We start from the raw sequence: 17,241 nt of genomic DNA on the forward strand, positions 1-17,241 counted from the left end.
CCAAATATAAATGATATGGATTAGAATTTCAATTTATGTTGAAATCTGCCTTCTTTCTTTGCTCTTTACTGTTTTTGTGAACTTTTGTTGCTGCAAAATTGAATGTTTTTCAGGTACTCTCTCAAGTCTTAGCACAAATTAAAATTCTGCAGATCCTGGAAATGTGAAATAAAAAAGAAAATGCTGAAAATACTCTGGATCTTGTAGCATCTATGGAAAAGGACAGCAAGAAGTCTCACAACACCAGGTCCAACAGGTTTATTTGGAATCACGAGCTTTCGGAGTGCTGCTCCTTCATCACTCACCTGATGAAGAAGCAGTGCTCCGAAAGTTCGTGATTCCAAATAAACCTGTTGGACTTTAACCTGGTGTTGTGAGACTTGTTACTGTAGTCACTCCAGTCTAATGCCGGCATCTCCACATTATGGTGAAGGAAACAGAGTTAATGTTCCATGTGTGCTGACGTTGTGTTAGAACTCAGTAAGTATTTGATATATCACAGTGATTATGTACAGTGAAACAAACCTCTGCTTCCATTTAACTCCTTACTAAAGTTTGCAGCCCCTCTTTTTGACGGGGATACTTTTGAATCCCTGGCTTCATTGGGCCACCTGGTGTGGAGGGAGGTGGGTGACTTGGAGGGTCTCCTTGTGGGTCTTTTCCAGGTCTGGGCAAGGGGATCATTCACTGATCCAGGTAGAAAATAAAAGATAGGAGCAGGAATGAGCCATTCAGTCCCTCAAACCTACTCCCCTATTCAACAAGAACATGACTGATTCTTGACCTCAATTCCACTTTACCAGCCACCCCATCTATTCTTCAATTCCCAAGATGATCAAAAATTGATCTCAGTGTTAAGAGTCAGATCAGAAACCCCAAATATGTTATGAAGCCCAACTAGACCCAAACAGTTTTTCACTTTTGGCATTAGTGTGAGAATAAGGTGCTTCACTCCAGGTGTTATTCTATTGACACACTTTATCAAAACAAGCTTTATTTTAGCAATATAGTTTAGCAATAACAAATGAATTAGATTAACTTTTACCAGTTGAAATACATAAACATGACAAGATACAATTCTTAATTTCCAATCAAATGATTGGAACTCTATTAGTTCCAATTTAAGCAATATTCCTCTTATAGACTTAAACCCTCTTCAAAATCAGTTAGCAACACACAGGCTTACGTGCTTGTATGAGAGAGAGAGAGACTTATTTTTCCTCACAGGTCCCAAATTGGCAGGATCCAGAGAGAGAGAGAGAGCTCTTGCTTCATTCGGATCCTGGCAGTAACTACCTACTTTTCCCTATTTGCTTAGCTCTTCCCCTTAAGTACATGACTCTGTCAATCTACCTGCTCAAACTTTGCTCTGAAACCCCAGGGGAAAGAGCAATTAAACAAAAATGCATTAACTCAGATTAAACCAATACATCCCTAGCTAAAATAAATCAATAGCTGCATTCTCAGCATGTGTGCTGCCTGGTGCAGGCAAATCGGCATTGTGTAAAACAGAGCTGAATTTTAAACATACATCTCACAAGAAACATGAAGTAAATACATTTCTTAAAGGCACGGTATCATAACATCAGCCTTGAGCATAGAGCAACAGAGCAAGATGACGGAGAGACAGGCTGCAGAGAGGCCAAAATGCACGCCCCCACCACTCCCACCACTTAAACAGATATCTGCAACCCTATGAGGGAGAGAATGCTAACAGTTTGCAACCATCTGAGTGAAGACATTTTTCCTCATCTCATTTCTAAATGGTCATCCCCTTATCCTTAAACAATGTCCTCTGTTTTTAAACCCTCCAGCTGGAGGGTATCAGCTTCCCACTATATAGATAGACAAGCACCCTAAGAATTTTACATGTCTCAGTAAGATTACCCCTCATTCTTCTAAAGCTGAGAGTATATTGGAGCACTCTGCTCATTCAAATGGCCAGTAGGGATGGGGAGGGCAGTGTGACAGAGACAGATGTTGGCCACTTTGGTTGCTTGCCTCTCTGCCAACTTGCTATTCATGGGTAGCCCTGGAGAGGGCAAAGCAGTGCCTATCGCTTGAAACTTTCAGTGACCTCTCCGTATGGTAGAGATTGGGGTTTGCCCTGAATAGTGTGTATAACATCATTTAGCTTGATAAATTTACTTTTTAATTTTATGATAAGTTCTTTCTTAGCTGCACCTCTGGGGATTTTTTGTTGGGAAGTGGGCAACTCAACCTTGATGTCCATCATTCTTCATCAAACAAAATACAAAAACTCATCGACAAGAATTCAAATCTAGAAAGACCAATGAGATTCCATCAAATCATTTCCCAACATGGAGTCACTTGCTCAGTAAAGGAAGGGAGGGAAAGGAAACACCTCTATCACTTTTTTCAAAGAAGCTAAACTTAATGGTGGCACAGTGGTTGACATTGCTGCCTCGCAGGGCTAAGGACCTGGGTTTAATTCCAGCCTTGGGTCACTGTCTGTGTGGAGTTTGCACATTCTCCCTGTGTCTGCCTGGGTTTCCTCCAGGTGCTCCGGCTCCCACAGTCCAAAAATGAGCAAGTTAAGTGGATTGGCCATGCTAAATTGTCCCTTAGTGTCCCAAGATTAGATGGGTTAGCCATGGTGAATATGTAGGATTACAGGGATAGGATGGGGAGAGGGTCTGAGTAAGATACTCTATCAGAGAGTCAGTGCAGGCTTGATGAGCTGAGTGGCCTCTTCTGCACTGTTGGAATTCTATGCTATATCCTCCCTTTGGACTCTAGTTTGCTTTTGAAAATAAATATGCTGCAGATTGTTTTCTTCTAATAAAACCTGATACAAAAGGCAGGCCACTTCTGTGCTCGTTGGACACCGCTGGGACTTGTTGATTTGATGCGTTAAGTTTCATTTCTCTTTGGTTTTGTTTTGAGCGTTCCCCTCCCCCCTTTAAGGGGCTGCTCTTCTTGCTTTGTCTTTTGGTTTGTTTAACTTACTTCAATCGACTTGCCTAAAAGATTGGCAGGTGCAACACAACAAGAGCATCAAACAAGTCCCTGTGTCTCTATTCCCTGCCACATTGTACAGTATACATTGGAACCTGGAAGATCCAATGTAAAGATGTTCAAAAAGTTAGGTCAGTTGGCCATGCTAAATTGCCCATTAGAGTCAGAGGATTAGCAGAATAAAAACATGTGGTTATGGGGATAGGATTGCTTTTGTTGCAGACTTTTAAAACCCAAGCTTTGCAATACTAAATCAAATGTACCTTCCATTTCCCTTGGTCTTGCGGTCCTGGATGGCATGGCTGTTAGCACTGCTGTCTCACAATGTCAGGGATCCGGATTTGATTCTGGCCTTGGGTCATTGTCTGTGTGGAGTTTGCACATTCTCCCCATGTCTGTGTGGGTTTCCTCTGGTTGCTTAGTTTTCTCCCACAGTCCAAAGATGTGCAGCTTAGGTGGATTGGCCATGCTAAATTGCCATGGCCAAACTGCCCCTTCATATATGAGGATTAGCAAGGTCAGTATGAGGTGTTGCAGAGATAGGGCATGGATGGGATGCTCGGTTGGGAGAGTGGTGCAGACTCGATAGACCAAATGTTCTCTTTCTGCACTGTAGGGATTGTATGATTCTATGAAAGCAAAATACTGGAATGCTGGAAATCCTAAATAAACATATTAAAATATGTGTAACTGAAGAATTGGTGAAATAAGTTTTGACTACAGTTTGGGTGGGGGGGGGAATTATGAGGAGTGGGCAGCACCTTGGCACATTGAGTGGCACAGTTACACAGTGGTTAACACTGCTGCCTCACAGAGCCAGGGACTTGAGTTCAATTCCTAGCTTCAGGTCACTGTCTGTGTGGAGTCTGCATGTTGTCCTCGTGTCTGCATGGGTTTCCTCTGGATGCTCTGGTCTCCTCCCACAGTCCAAAGATGTGCGGGTTAGGTGGATTGGCTATGCTAAATTGCCCCTTAGTGTCAGGGAGACTACCTAGGATAGATGTATGGGGCTAAGGGGCCAGGACCTGGGTGGGACTGTGGTCAGTGCAGACTCGATGGGCCGAATGGTCTCCTTCTGCACTGTACGATTATATGAAAACCGCACATGCAACGAAAGATAAACCCTGATAATAGTCAATTATTTCAACATCTAAGTTTAGAGTACAAGTGACCCGACACTCCGATAATACATCGTCCTCCTGTGGAGGGCGATGGTTAGGCGTGGATAGAGACCTACTCCCTACAGTGATCAATGTGCAACTCAGAGCTATTAACAGGCAAATTGGCAGGTCCAAACACAAGCCAGCAAGCGAGCTTCACAATCTGTGAGCATAAAGCGAGGCAGTAGCCGGTTGATTCTCGCTGCTGCCAATACTCTGGTGGAGATAGGAGTGCATTTCACACCCCCTCCAGAGCTCCCACTCCCCGAAGCGGTTAGTAGCCCCTCTGACAGAAACTTTGCTTTTAAGTAGAAAACGGCCAGAGAGAGAAACAAAACTTTTGTTTTTCGTTTTCACGATAAATCTGGAAGTGGGCACAGGTTAGTTTTTGGGTCTTGTCATTTCAGATCCAATTTGTCGCGTAGGTGTTAGAGAGAGAGAGGCACTTTCAGTAGTTCTGGAAAGTCCAGAGTTGAAGAAGGAATCCTAGTAGACTTCCCCCAAGTTAGTTTTAATTTCACGTTTAACTTTTCTATAACGGGTTTCTTTAAAAAAAAATAGCACCTTGGGGAGAGGGTAAATTAACCTAGCTTTAATCAGTCTCCTTCCTGACCACTTTGACGCAAATTTGGGAAGTTCTTAATCTCGCACAGTAAATATTGTACAATCAATGCTTCTGTGAGCGAATTACATGATCAACTTTAGGATAGAGGTAGCCAGGCACCTTTCCCCCCTTTAATTGTAGGGCATTTAAAAAAAAAAATTTTTGATTTAGACTAATTCTCATGAAAATCACTCCCCGGCTGAAATGTTAAGATGCAGCTATTTGTGAGACATTGCCTACAGTGGGAGTCACTTTGCTGCCTCCATATTTGTTCCAGGCGCCAACACCAATCGCTTAAAATGCAATTAAATCATTTGAGATGAACATCAGTCACGAGGAAGGTGTGCAGTAAAGTTACTGCGAGTTTTGAATTCGGGTCGCACGGACTGTATTTAGTCTCTCTTTATAGATGGAGCTGTCCAACAGAAACCAGCGAGTTTCCAAACGGGATTTCCCGGGGAAAACCCATTAGCTGCTCTGTCATTCAAACTAGCAGGATGGGGTTAATGTTTTCCCAATGTTTGGAGCGTTTCCTGACTTTCCCCCCCCCCCCCCCCCCACTTCTGTTTGACCCGCTTGTTTAAAAAAGCAAAATTATTTTAATTTCTCTCACACGCTTTCCTCCCAGGAGTGAGTTAAGCAGGTGAAGTTACTGCGGGATATCTCCTCTCTGGTTGACTTGCACACTGCTGCCTCAAGATGTCACATTTCGCGCATCCCTTTTGATTTATAGTTCAGTTGTGTAACCAACTCGCACGTTTTCCCAGTAGTGTGCCCGGACCTTCCTGTTCATGATATCCCTGGTGATTATTTAATGTGTGTCAGTTTGGTCTGTTAGTTAATCCAGCGGTGTATGTTCTGACATGTGCATGTTCAAGGACACATTACATTTTGCCCATACCATCGGCCACATTGCAATGGTACACAGCTAGTAATGGCATTGCCAATATTAAGGTGACTCCCCCAAAGTGCTTTAAAACCAACGGTGTATCTTTGAAACTGTTGTAAGGTTGGAAAGGCAACAACTAATTTACGCACAGCAGCAATGTGATAAATGCCAGATCATCTGTTTTTGTGGTGATTGATAGAGGGATACATATTTGCTCGGACACTTTGTCCACAATACTGTGGTGGAATCTTGTATGTGCACATGAGAGAGCAGACAAGGATGTTTTAATGTTCTGTCCTTCAGCAGTCATGTAAATACTTAAATATGTATGGAAATAGCCTTGTGCCTCCTTAAAATATAGTCAGTAATATATACAGACCACCGCTTGGTAATAATCCTTTGACACGTGTATGCAGCCTGTAATCGATTGACTTCCAATAAATGTAAAGTCTGTGCATTTGCCAATCAATCAGCGCCCTCTTCTCGTGCAGTATAACTTGTTATCGCATTTGAAATTTGGTATTCTTGCATCTGTCCTGAAGGACGCGAGATGAAAAGCTTGGACAAAATGGATTTGATCTCACCACCTGCTCATGCCACGCTGCAGTGAAGACTGAGAATTTGGCGACAAGCCAAATCTCTGTTCACTGCTGCGGGATGGGAAAATCCCTGTGGTGTGAACGATTGGAAAATTCAGCCCCATGTCTCTTTATCAGTAACAGTCAAAAGTCTGGATATGTATGTACTGTCGTTAATATAACAACTAAAATATAAAACCAGCAGTAATAGAGCAAATGTTTCTTACAGAAGAGTAAGGAATAATACGAAATGTTCAAATACGGTCATGATCTAGGCACTTTAGCATACAATCATTAAAGTTTAAATTTTTTTTGAAGTTTATTAGTCACAAGTAAGACTTACATTAACACTGCAATGAAGTTACTGTGAAAATCCCCGAGTCACCACATTTCACTATGTGCCTTTTTGGACCAATGCACCTAACCAGCACATTTCTCAGACTGCAGGAGGAAAGCAGAACACCTGGAGGAAACCCATGCAGACACGGGGAGAATGTGCAAACTCCACACAGACAGTGACCCAAGCTGGGAACTGAACCTGGGCCCCTTGTGCTGTGAGGTAGTAGTGCTAACCACTGTGTCACGGTATGATAGACTAGGGAGGCCACTGAATCATTTAGAGTATAGTGACTGTCCAGTTAGTGATGCCACAAGGTGATTGCTAACACAACAGCACCGATCAAACTCTAATAGTCGTCGTAGAAAGGTAATAATAACTTAGTAAATGGATATTGTGTTTTTAAGGAGATACTCGGTGAACACATGGTTCAGTTGTAAATGGGAATCAAATGGTGCCGTTACATCTTGCTTGTTTCATTTATCTGAGATTTCCTGCGCCCACAATCTGTAATGGTGTACTGGTTTGCAATAATTGTGGTTGGTAGTGTTGTAATGACCTACCACGTGCTATTAGGTATATGTACACACACATAGCTTTGTTTTAATCAGCGCAAGTCATTCTTGTTTTATGCAATTATGATTTTGGCTCTTCTAATAGAATTCTGATTTTCAATAAAACTTACTCGCGCGCGCAAAATAAAACATGCTTGTTTAAAACGACTTTGGTAAAATTTTCCCATTGCAACAGGGAACATAATCCAGCCGCATTCTCTTTCCGTGAACCAGCAGATTATTATTCGTTTCTTAATTCAATATTTAACCACGCGTCAAAGTGAAGATATCGGAGTTATTTATGCAGTGACCGCATGATTTAATGCAGTAAATAATATTTGACAAAAGTTTCTGACATCTAAAGTATCTTTGCATCTTTAAAATATCCATCGGGTATGGGAGCTGAACATTCACTGTTGGAGTTTTGGCTGCATGATTTTTGTGTTCACTCTTGCGAGGCTAAAACGTGTTTCTCATTGTCGTCGCAGCAGCTTTATTCAGACTGAAGCGGAGTTTGTGGGAACGGGGTTTGAAACGATGAGGTTCTCTGGATTACTGTTGGTTTTGCATTGGGCGGGGAAGACGACTCGATAAGCGCCTGCGACCGCAGCTAAATGACCGCCTGGCCAAATGGGAGTTCTGGAGAGGTGAACGCTTCCCCAATAACGCGGTGGGGAATCTCAGGATGAGCTTTAGATGGGAGAGCTGCCTTTGAAAAGTTGGAAGCGGGGGCTTTTTTTTGTGTTTCTGTGTATTAAAATCCAACATAGTCACACAAACAATAGTATTACAATTCAAAAAAAATCACAAATAACGGTATGAAAACTCAATATAGTCACAAATAATTGTACTAAATTCAATATAGTTACAAATAATAGCTTCAACACTCAATATAGTCACACAAAGTAGTATTTCAATCCAATTCAGTCACACACCAACTATTATTAAAATCCAATATGGTCACAAGATTGTATTGAAATTCAATACAGCCATGCAAAGTATTATTAACATACAATATAGTCACAGACAGGCGTATTTACAATTCAACATAGTCACGCACAAACTATGATTAAAATCCAATATAGTCACACAAACAACAGCAACCATCCTAGACTCTGCTTCTTCGCAATATCAACAGCGCGTTCCCCAATGATAGGAATTGGCTACAGCTCTGGACTGTACCAGCCACCTCTGATCAGGTTTAATGTCACATGTGCAATTGTGTGATTTCCCCCCTGTACGGAATTACCGGGAAAGTAGAGGGGGGAGGGGGTTGAAAGGAAACAAACTTTATTATCAAGGTGACACTGTATTTGGGGGAACTCGAAGCCTAGGGGAGTGGGGAGGAGGAGGAGGCGACGGTAGCGGCTGGAGCCAGCATCAAAGATGGCAGCCCCCGCGGCTGTCACAGGGCTGCAGCTTTAGACGGTCGGCTCCGGCTCTCTTGATGTGGACTTGATTCATTCGGAGACGCGAGGGGATGACGTTTCCAATCTGTTGATTTGCTACATGCACACACAGAGGTGGATGTGTGTGAGTGCGGCGCGTACTGTGAACTGTTTTGTATGCTGCGCTAATAATAGCGTGCATAATTCGGTAAGTACCTCCAGATTGAGGCTGCTGTTGAATGAAAAGACGATTGTATTTGTATAAAAAAAGCAAACGTGTTTATTTAGAGAGAGAGAAGAAAAGGTATGCAACGCAAAAAAAATATTGCAACTAGCCGGCTTGTGTGATGATTGTAATTGTGTGTGTTTGACTCTTGTTACATTTTGCTTGTTTGGAAGCTTTATATATATTTGTGTGTATATATACATATATATTTGGATTCTTTGTTTGTAAAGGAAATATTTTGTCCAGGAAACTCACTTGATGGAGAGATACTGGCTGGTGTCCCTCAGTGGCTAGAGCAGCCACTGTAAAGCAGTGTGAAATACATTTAGAACGTGCGGGAGCTGCGCCTTTGTTACTTGGATTTGTAAACCCTCCCTCGCCTCTCCTTCCCTAGTGTAATTCCTCTTCCCCCGGTTGCATTATGAGTGAGTCGCCGGCTGGGTGATTTAAATGTGATTTCTTTTCCGCGGTGGTCAGTCCGGGAGGTGGGGGTAGTCCGGTTGTGTGTTTTAACACGGATGGCGGGCTCTCTTTCCACCACGACCCCCCCCCCCCCCGTGGTGCCCGCTCTCTGAGCTATTCACACCGGCAGAGGGATGATTGGGAAATCGCTTGGGAATCTCACGCTTCGATCCGGGGAGAAGAGGGAGGGAGGGGAGTTGGGTTTTTTAAATCCTTCGCTCTCGGCTTGTGGTTGGTGATATTTTAACCGTGTGGGATGGGGAAAGTCCCGTTACACACACACACACACACACACACACATTTTCTGCACAGCTTTAATACCTATGACATGTAATTCCCTTCCTACGAATTGTGCGATTTCTCTCGCTCCCTCTCTTTCCCCCTTTCAATTAATTGAATGTATTTGTAATGGTCGGGAATTCACGCATCCAATTACAGATTCTGAATAATACAAAATGTTATATATGTCGAGTGATTGATTGGGGGGAGAGAACAGACTTGAAATGTGGGGCAAACGTCTGGAAGAGGTAAAGGGGGAGGGGTGGATGGGGGAATGAAGATGGGGAAAGAGTGTGAGAGAGAGAGAAGGGATGGAGAGAAAGGATAAGAGGACCTGGGAAGGAGGGATGGGGGTAACAGAGGGCAGGGAGTTGGACACAGCGTGTCTTGGAATCGTTGTCACTGGAGCGTTCGGTTTGTCTGTGTTAATGATGGAGAACACCTTTTCTATGCACAAACACACACAGGACTTCCGAAGTTAAAATGTTGATTTTTAAGTGGCAACTGTTTATGTACCAATCCCGACTGTTACCATAACACACATGGCAACATTTTGATGCATTATCGTTTAATTAAGATACATACACTGGACTTATCTGAAGATGCTTTGTGTGTGTGTGTTTGGGGGGGAACGACTGAATTTTAAACGGAAAGGCTGTTGCTTAACCAGGTTGTAATATTTGGGAGCCGAGACGAGATATATTTGCGCTCGTTGCATGCTGAAGTTATGTGGTGCAGACAGGTGGCAGACTATATGAGTTGGAGGGTTTAAATACTGAGCCCAGTTAATAATTACAGTAAATTGTTTTTAATGAAGGTGCCTGATTCTTCCACTGGTTGTGCTTTGGGAGTTCTGCCCGTCCTATTATTTATTATTCGACTGATTTACTTTTCGTGCGGGTTATTTTATTGAAGGGAGAGTGCAGGGTGAGAACCGGATTGCGAGGCAGGAGAGAGACTGGCTCCGGGTTTAATCAGTGCCTTACAAGTCACTGCCTTTGCATTCCACTTCTTTCACTTCATTTCTCCATCGATATTCCCACAGAGGGCACGTGTGGGTTTGGCCACCGTGCCTTTTTTAGCTGAAGGTATAACTCGAGAACGTGTGGGGGGGATTTCCCTTCTCTCTCACAATGATTGTGTCAGGCTCGGTAAGTGACACATGTTCATGTGTCAGCCCAGAGACAGAGCTTTATTCCGGACAGATTTCTCTACAAATGTTCCCGATGGCCAAGCCGACAGCACCTCCTTGTGGGATCCCTCTGTGTGTCTGGGTGAATCGCACCGGCCTCTCGCCTCCTGCCGCTGTTGATATCATTGACATTACAAAATATCATTGATTTTACAAAGTCGCGAATCAGTGGATTAATTGGGAGCAGAGTGAGTGTCAGGGGGGCAGTGAATTGTGAAGTTGTCTCTACCTAACCCGCCCCCTATCCCTTCCCGGAGCAAAGCTTTAACTCTGATTGTCAAACAGAGATTCTGCCACCACATAATTCAATGTTGAGATTTCAATTCGGCAGCAGTTCACTATTCTGGCTGCCTCACGCCCAACAGTCAGTCTGTTAACCAATTACATTCCCCCCCCCGGGAGACTTGGACTGGGAGCTTCTGATCCTGAGGTAGAGACATTACCCACTGCACTTCAGGACCCGTCAAGCTCATACACTGAGTTGTGCCACCACAATGTTTTGTGGCCATGTAACTTTTTATTCAAACCTGAGCATTCTTTATATGTCTCCTCAAGAATAGAGGAATGACCAGATATTTCCTGTTGTATTACAGTTGCATTGGATTTACAGAAACAGGCCACTCAGCCCAACAGGTCATTATCAATGTTTACCCTGAGCTGCCTCTTATCCCTTCGAATCATAGAATCCTACAGTGTAGAAGGAGGCCATTTGGCCAATCAAGTCTGCACCAACCACAATGCCACCTAGGTCCTATCCCTATAACCCCAGCATTTACCCTAACTAGTACTCCTGACACTGAGGGGCAATTTAGCATAGCCATTCCACCTGACCCACACATCTTTGGACTGTGGGAGGAAACTGGAGCACTTTGGAGGAAACCCATGCAGACACAGGGAGAATGTGCAAACTCCACACAGCCAGTGACCCAAGCCAGGAATTGAACCCAGGTCCCTGACACTGAGGCAGCAGTGGGAACCACTGTGCCACTGTGCTCCTTCCTTCTCTCACCCTCAGCATTATCTTCTATTCCTTTCTCCCTCATTTACTTATCCATATTTACTCTTAAATGCATCTGTACTCACCTCAAATAGTGCATGACAATGAACTCCAATTCTCCCATCTGCTCTTTCTGGTCTGGCCTGTTCTGTGTCAATTAGTTTAAGCACATTATTGAAAATATGGAAAGAAATGTATTTCCCACATGAATACAGAATTTATTTTCATAAATTTAAAGCAGTCATCATATTTCTCCTTGGCTTTTTAATGTAATATCAGTTCTTTTAATTTTTGTTTCTTGCAGTTTTCTGACCTGTGACTTCTCTCCTCAATGTTTCTTTTTACTGCCCCAGCCATTCCTTTATTTCCCACAATGCTCGCTCCCAAGCAGTGGTGCAGGGTGATGTTAATGAGTATTGTCTATTGGCGTAACCTGCAGTTGCTCCCGCCTCCCCCCCCAGCTTCCCATCTCATCCTCGTTTTTCCCAACTTAATTGTCAAAAAATCATGTGCTCCTGTGGGTGAGGCACCCTGCTGAATGTTTGTTTGAAAAATGCTGCCTCCAGATGATTTGATTCTGTGATGCACCTCTAGCTGAATAGCTGTAGGTGCCTTCTTTTCAGGCGAGCATATAAAGTGACATATTGGGGCACATCCAGCACCTGTCCAAAGGAGACAAAAGACGGCAAGATAGGTTCCAAATATAAATGGAATGATTGATTGGAGGAAGTTTATCTCTTTGCATCCCCCCAAAACACTACCTTGACCTTTACCCTCTGCTATTGGGGGTGGGGGTGGAATTAAGACACATCCTCTCATATAATACTGTAATAAAACATCCAATGCCAACAAAAATGGAATCTTGCTTCAATGTACATTGCAAATAGTAAATCAGAAAACTTGAATAAAAATGAGTAGAATAACAAATTAAATGCTTCAGGATTATTCATTAAAAACAATTGTAGTGATCTATCCCAGCAATTGTAATGAATTTAAAAAATCATTTGGTTTACTTTTTAGCGCTAAAGACCTGCATTTGTACAGTGTTTTTGTTGACTTTGATGTTCCAAAGTACTTTACAGTCAAAATATTTTTTGAGGTGAAGTCACTCGCAATATAGGGTCATTGAACATTTCCAAGGCAGGTGATACTTGACTGAAAAGGGAGTCAGAAGAGTCATGGGCATCGGCAGAAAGTGGAGTTAAGGCTGTAACCAGATCTTACCGAATGACTGAGCAGGCTCAGAGTCTGATGGTCGAACCCTCCTCGTTACATATGGAGTTAAGTTCATGTTGAGATCTTTTTCTCAACCGAAACCCTTCTACTTTGGTATGTTGTATTAAAAACTTAGCTAGCACTGTAATGTCTCAATTGGTCCTGTAACCAGCAAAGACAAAACTAGCTTTTCCACAAAAGAAAGTTGAGGGATTATTTTGGCATCAGCTCTGAAAGGACTAGCATGGTGAGATCCATCATGTACTTTGTTAGTTATCATTGCACTTGCATTTCTTTGTGCACAGTTGACTTCTTTACGGGGGGAGTAGCGGATGGTGAGGAGGATTGTCAGAGAATACAGCAGGATATAAATTGGCTGGAGACCTGGGCTGAAAGATGGAATTTAACCTGGACAAATGTCAGGTGATGCTATTTGGAAGATCTACAAAACAAAAGTCTACAGGAAATGGTCGATCCCTTAGAAATATTACCATACAGAGGCTTCTAGGTGTGTTGATCCACAGTTCCCTGAAGGTGGCAACTCAGGTGGATAAGGTGGTGAAGAAGGCGTATGGTATGCTGGCCTTCATCGGTCAGGGAGTTGAGTATAGGAATTGGATAATCATGTGCAGCTGCATGAGAGTTTGGTTAGTCTGCATTTGGAGTATTGTGTACAATTCTGGTTGCCACACTACCAAATGGATGTTGATGCATTGGAAAGGGTGCAGAAGAGATTTACCAGGATGGTGCCTGGTTTGGAGGATATGGAGTTGAAGTAATGTTGGACAAACTTGGATTGTCTTCATTGGAGCGTCGGAGGATGAAGGGGGGCACTTGGAAGAGGTTTTCCCAGGGTTGTAGGGTCAGTTAGGGGCATAGCTGGAAAGTGAGGGAGGGGAGTTTAAAAGAGATGTAAGGGGCAAGTTTTTCACACACAGGATGGTGAATGCCTGGAACACGCTGCTGGAGGTGGTGGTGGAAGCAGGTTCTATAACAATGTTAAACTAAAATCTTTATTTATTAGCCGCAAGAAGGCTTACATTAACACTGCAATGAAGTTACTGTGAAAATCCTCTGGTCACCACATTCCAGTGCCTGTTCAGGTACACAAAAGTGGAATTTAGCGTGGTTAATGTATCTAAGCAGCACATCTTTGGACTGTGGGAGGAAACTGGAGCAGACACTAGGAGAGTGTGCAAACTCCACACGGGCAGTGACCTGAGTCAGGAATCGAACCTGGGTCTCTGGTGCTGTGAGGCAGCAGTGCTAGTCACCATGCTGCTCAAGAGGCACCTGGATAGATACACAAATAGGCAGGGAATAGACGGATATGGACCGCGTAGAGGCAAGAAAATGCTAGAGAGGCATCTGTGTCAGCAAAGACTTGGTGGGCTGAAAGACCTGTTCCTATGCTGGACAATAGTAACAGGAAGTTCAAAGAATTACAGCACAGGAACAGACCCTTCGGCCCTCCAAGCCTGCACCGACCGAGGGGCTGATCAGAGTGAAGGCTGTTCTTTGTGGCAGTGTCATTTGCAACATTGCTCTTATTTTGAAAGTGATACAAACTTGTAGGCAGTGGTTTCTTTGTAACATGATGAACTGCTTCATTAGTCATAATCCTCAAATGGTGTTCTGAACTGTCTTTTTGAGGCATCTTACTGCTTTGAAACAAATAGTTTTGAGGAAGAAATTCAAGCCTGGAGAGGGTAATACCTTGGCTTGTGAGACACAGCGAATCTTTCTGTGATTGAGTGACCGTTGCATTGTATATATCACGTGTCAATGACCTCTTCTAATAGATGTCTATGTAGGATGTTTCTCTACATTGTGTTCCTTTGTAAGTAAATTACAGCTTGTGCACTAATGAAAGGCTGTTCTCATTTGTCTCGAAATTAGAAATTCTTTTTCTTCTATTTCAGTACGTGCTGCCGAGTGTTATTGGGAATGCTTGTGTAAATATTGATTCATTGTCTCTCAACACATGAATAAAGAAATGGTGGATATGAAACCGTTTGCAGGAACGTGCAACTCTTATTTGGTGCAGTGGTTTAACCAGTACTTGTGTTTATATTGCACCATGTTACAGTCTGAGTCACTTCACAAATAATTAGATTGTTGGTGCTATGTTGGGTAAATATGACCACCCATTTTATGTACACCAATGTATGGAACTCCCAACAAGTTACATCTATACAGCATCTTTTAATGTAGCAAAATATCAAAAAGCATTTCACGATGGGGGCTATCAAACAAGATTTGACACTCTGCACCCAAGGAGATATTGCCGCAGGTGACTAAAAACTTTGTCACAAGCAGGGTTTAAGTAGCGCCTTGGCGGCAGAGAGGGAACATAAGGAGGGAATTCCAAAGTTCATGGCCCCCATTTGTGGGGCAATTAAAATCAGAAATACACAAGGTGTGAATTGGAGGAGCACCATTTGGAACGTTTGGGGCTGGCAGAGGTAAGTGTTGGCCAGGACCATGGCATATTTTACCTGGGGGCAGCAAGGCACAATGGTTGGCACTGCTGCCTCACAGCGCCAGGGATCCAGATTCGATTTCCGGCTTGGGTCACAATCTGTTGTGGAGTTTGCACATTTTCCCCGTGTCTGTATGGGTTTCCTCCGCGTGCTCCGGTTTCCTCCCACAGTCCAAAAGGTTAGGTGGATTGGCCATGCTAAATTCTTCCTCAGTGTACCCAAACAGGTGCCAGACTGTGGCGACTAGGGGATTTTCACAGTAACTTCATTGCAGTGTTAATGTAAGCCCACTTGTGACAAATAAATGGGTAGAGATTTGAAAGTGATGCAAATTTTCTTCAACTAGTGATGTAAATGATGAATGCTTTGTGATGTTGACCAGGAAACTGAGAGAACTTTCTACTCCTAGCAGTTCTGAGCAGTTGGGTTTCACTTTGATAATCTGACAGATTAGGTACTCAAAGTTTGGAATGAAGCTTGAACCTACTGCCTTCTGACTCCCAATTGGATTGTTTGGAAGCAAACTTTGAGTCCTGTAAAATGTTTTGGTTAAATCAGAATTACAGTCACATGTAATGTGAGATTGGATGGATTCTATTCAGTTCCTAGGATTGATGAGGGTTCCCTTTGCACCATTAACGGGTATAAGCTAAAAGTCTGGTAGCCTTCAGCTCTCTTTAGAGTAGAGATGGTTAAGTGGTTATTTAATATTTAAAATCATGAGGGGTTTTTATAAAGTAATTAAGGAAAAACTGTTTCTACTGGCATGGTGGTGTAGTGGTTAGCACTGCTGCCTCATGGCGTCAGGGACCCGGGTTCAATTCCTGGCTTGGGTCACTCTGTGTGGAGTTTGCACATTAGACCATAAGACATAGGAGCAGAATTAGGCCACTCGGCCTATCGAGTCTGCTGCACCATTCAGTCATGACTGATACTTTTCTCATCCCCATTTTCCTGCCTTTTCCCCATAACTCCTGATCCTCTTATTAATCAAGTTCTCTTTGTGTCTGTGTGGGTTTCCTCCGGGCGCTCCGGTTCCGCCCCTCAGTCCAAAGATGTGCAGGTTAGGCTGATTGGCCATGCTAAATTGCTCCTTAGTGTCCAAAGATATCTAAACTAGAGGTATTAGCGAGATAAACATGTGGGATTGTGGAGATAGGGCCTGGGGTGGGATTGTTGTCAATGCAGACTTGATGGGCTGAATGGCCTCTCTTGGCGCTGTAGGGTTTCTATGATTTACGACAAAAACTAGAGGACATGGGTTTTGCATAATTAGCAAAACAGATCAAGGAAAATTGAGACATTTATTTCAATCAGCAAGTTGTGATCTAGAATGCACTGTTTTGGAAGGTAAATTGGGAACATACTTGAAAATGAAAAATGTCAGAGGGCCATGGCAAAGAGCAGAAGGGAGCGATTAATTAGCCAGTTCTTTCAGCAAGTAGACGTGATAGAGTGATTGGTCTCCTATATTCCCAGCCTTCTCTGTATTCTTAGACACTAAAGGGATACTGAGAGAGGGAGCGGGAGTATGGTATTGAGATTGAAGATCAGACATGATCACGTTGAATGGCGGAGCAAGTTTGTTGGGCCAAATGGCCTACTCCTGTTTTGTGTGTTTTTATCCTGTATTATTCTTGGAAAGCTTGTTTTCTTCAAGTGACCAAACAGCATATTGCCAATCAAGGCCATGTTAGCAATAGTGACTGGATGTGAAGGAATTGTGTGTGCTGGATTTAGTTCTGTTCAGACCAAGTACACTTAACGTGATACATTTTCAATGTTGTGTGTGTTTTCAGTTCAGTAGTTTCATTTCTCACCCCACCTTCAGTGGCTATTTTTTTTCATCTTAATCTTCATATGGAGCTATACAAGGGCTTGGGTTGATTTAGTACAAC

The 17,241-nt window shown here is 43.1% G+C and overlaps 1 protein-coding gene across 2 annotated transcripts in view; it reads left to right on the forward strand.

The window, feature by feature from the left end:
* Positions 1 to 8,535: 8,535 nt before the first annotated feature.
* Positions 8,536 to 17,241, forward strand: part of zbtb16a (zinc finger and BTB domain containing 16a) — a 270,254-nt gene continuing 261,548 nt past the window's right edge. The window contains exon 1 of one of the 2 annotated variants that reach the window (XM_080214571.1): positions 8,536 to 8,697. The gene's annotated coding sequence lies outside the window, so the exon portion shown is untranslated. The other variant, XM_080214572.1, reaches the window with a different exon arrangement.

Source organism: Carcharhinus amblyrhynchos, chromosome 29 (assembly GCF_965287045.1).
Source record: "Carcharhinus amblyrhynchos chromosome 29, sCarAmb.v2.hapA, whole genome shotgun sequence".
In the NCBI taxonomy this organism is placed as follows: domain Eukaryota; kingdom Metazoa; phylum Chordata; class Chondrichthyes; order Carcharhiniformes; family Carcharhinidae; genus Carcharhinus; species Carcharhinus amblyrhynchos.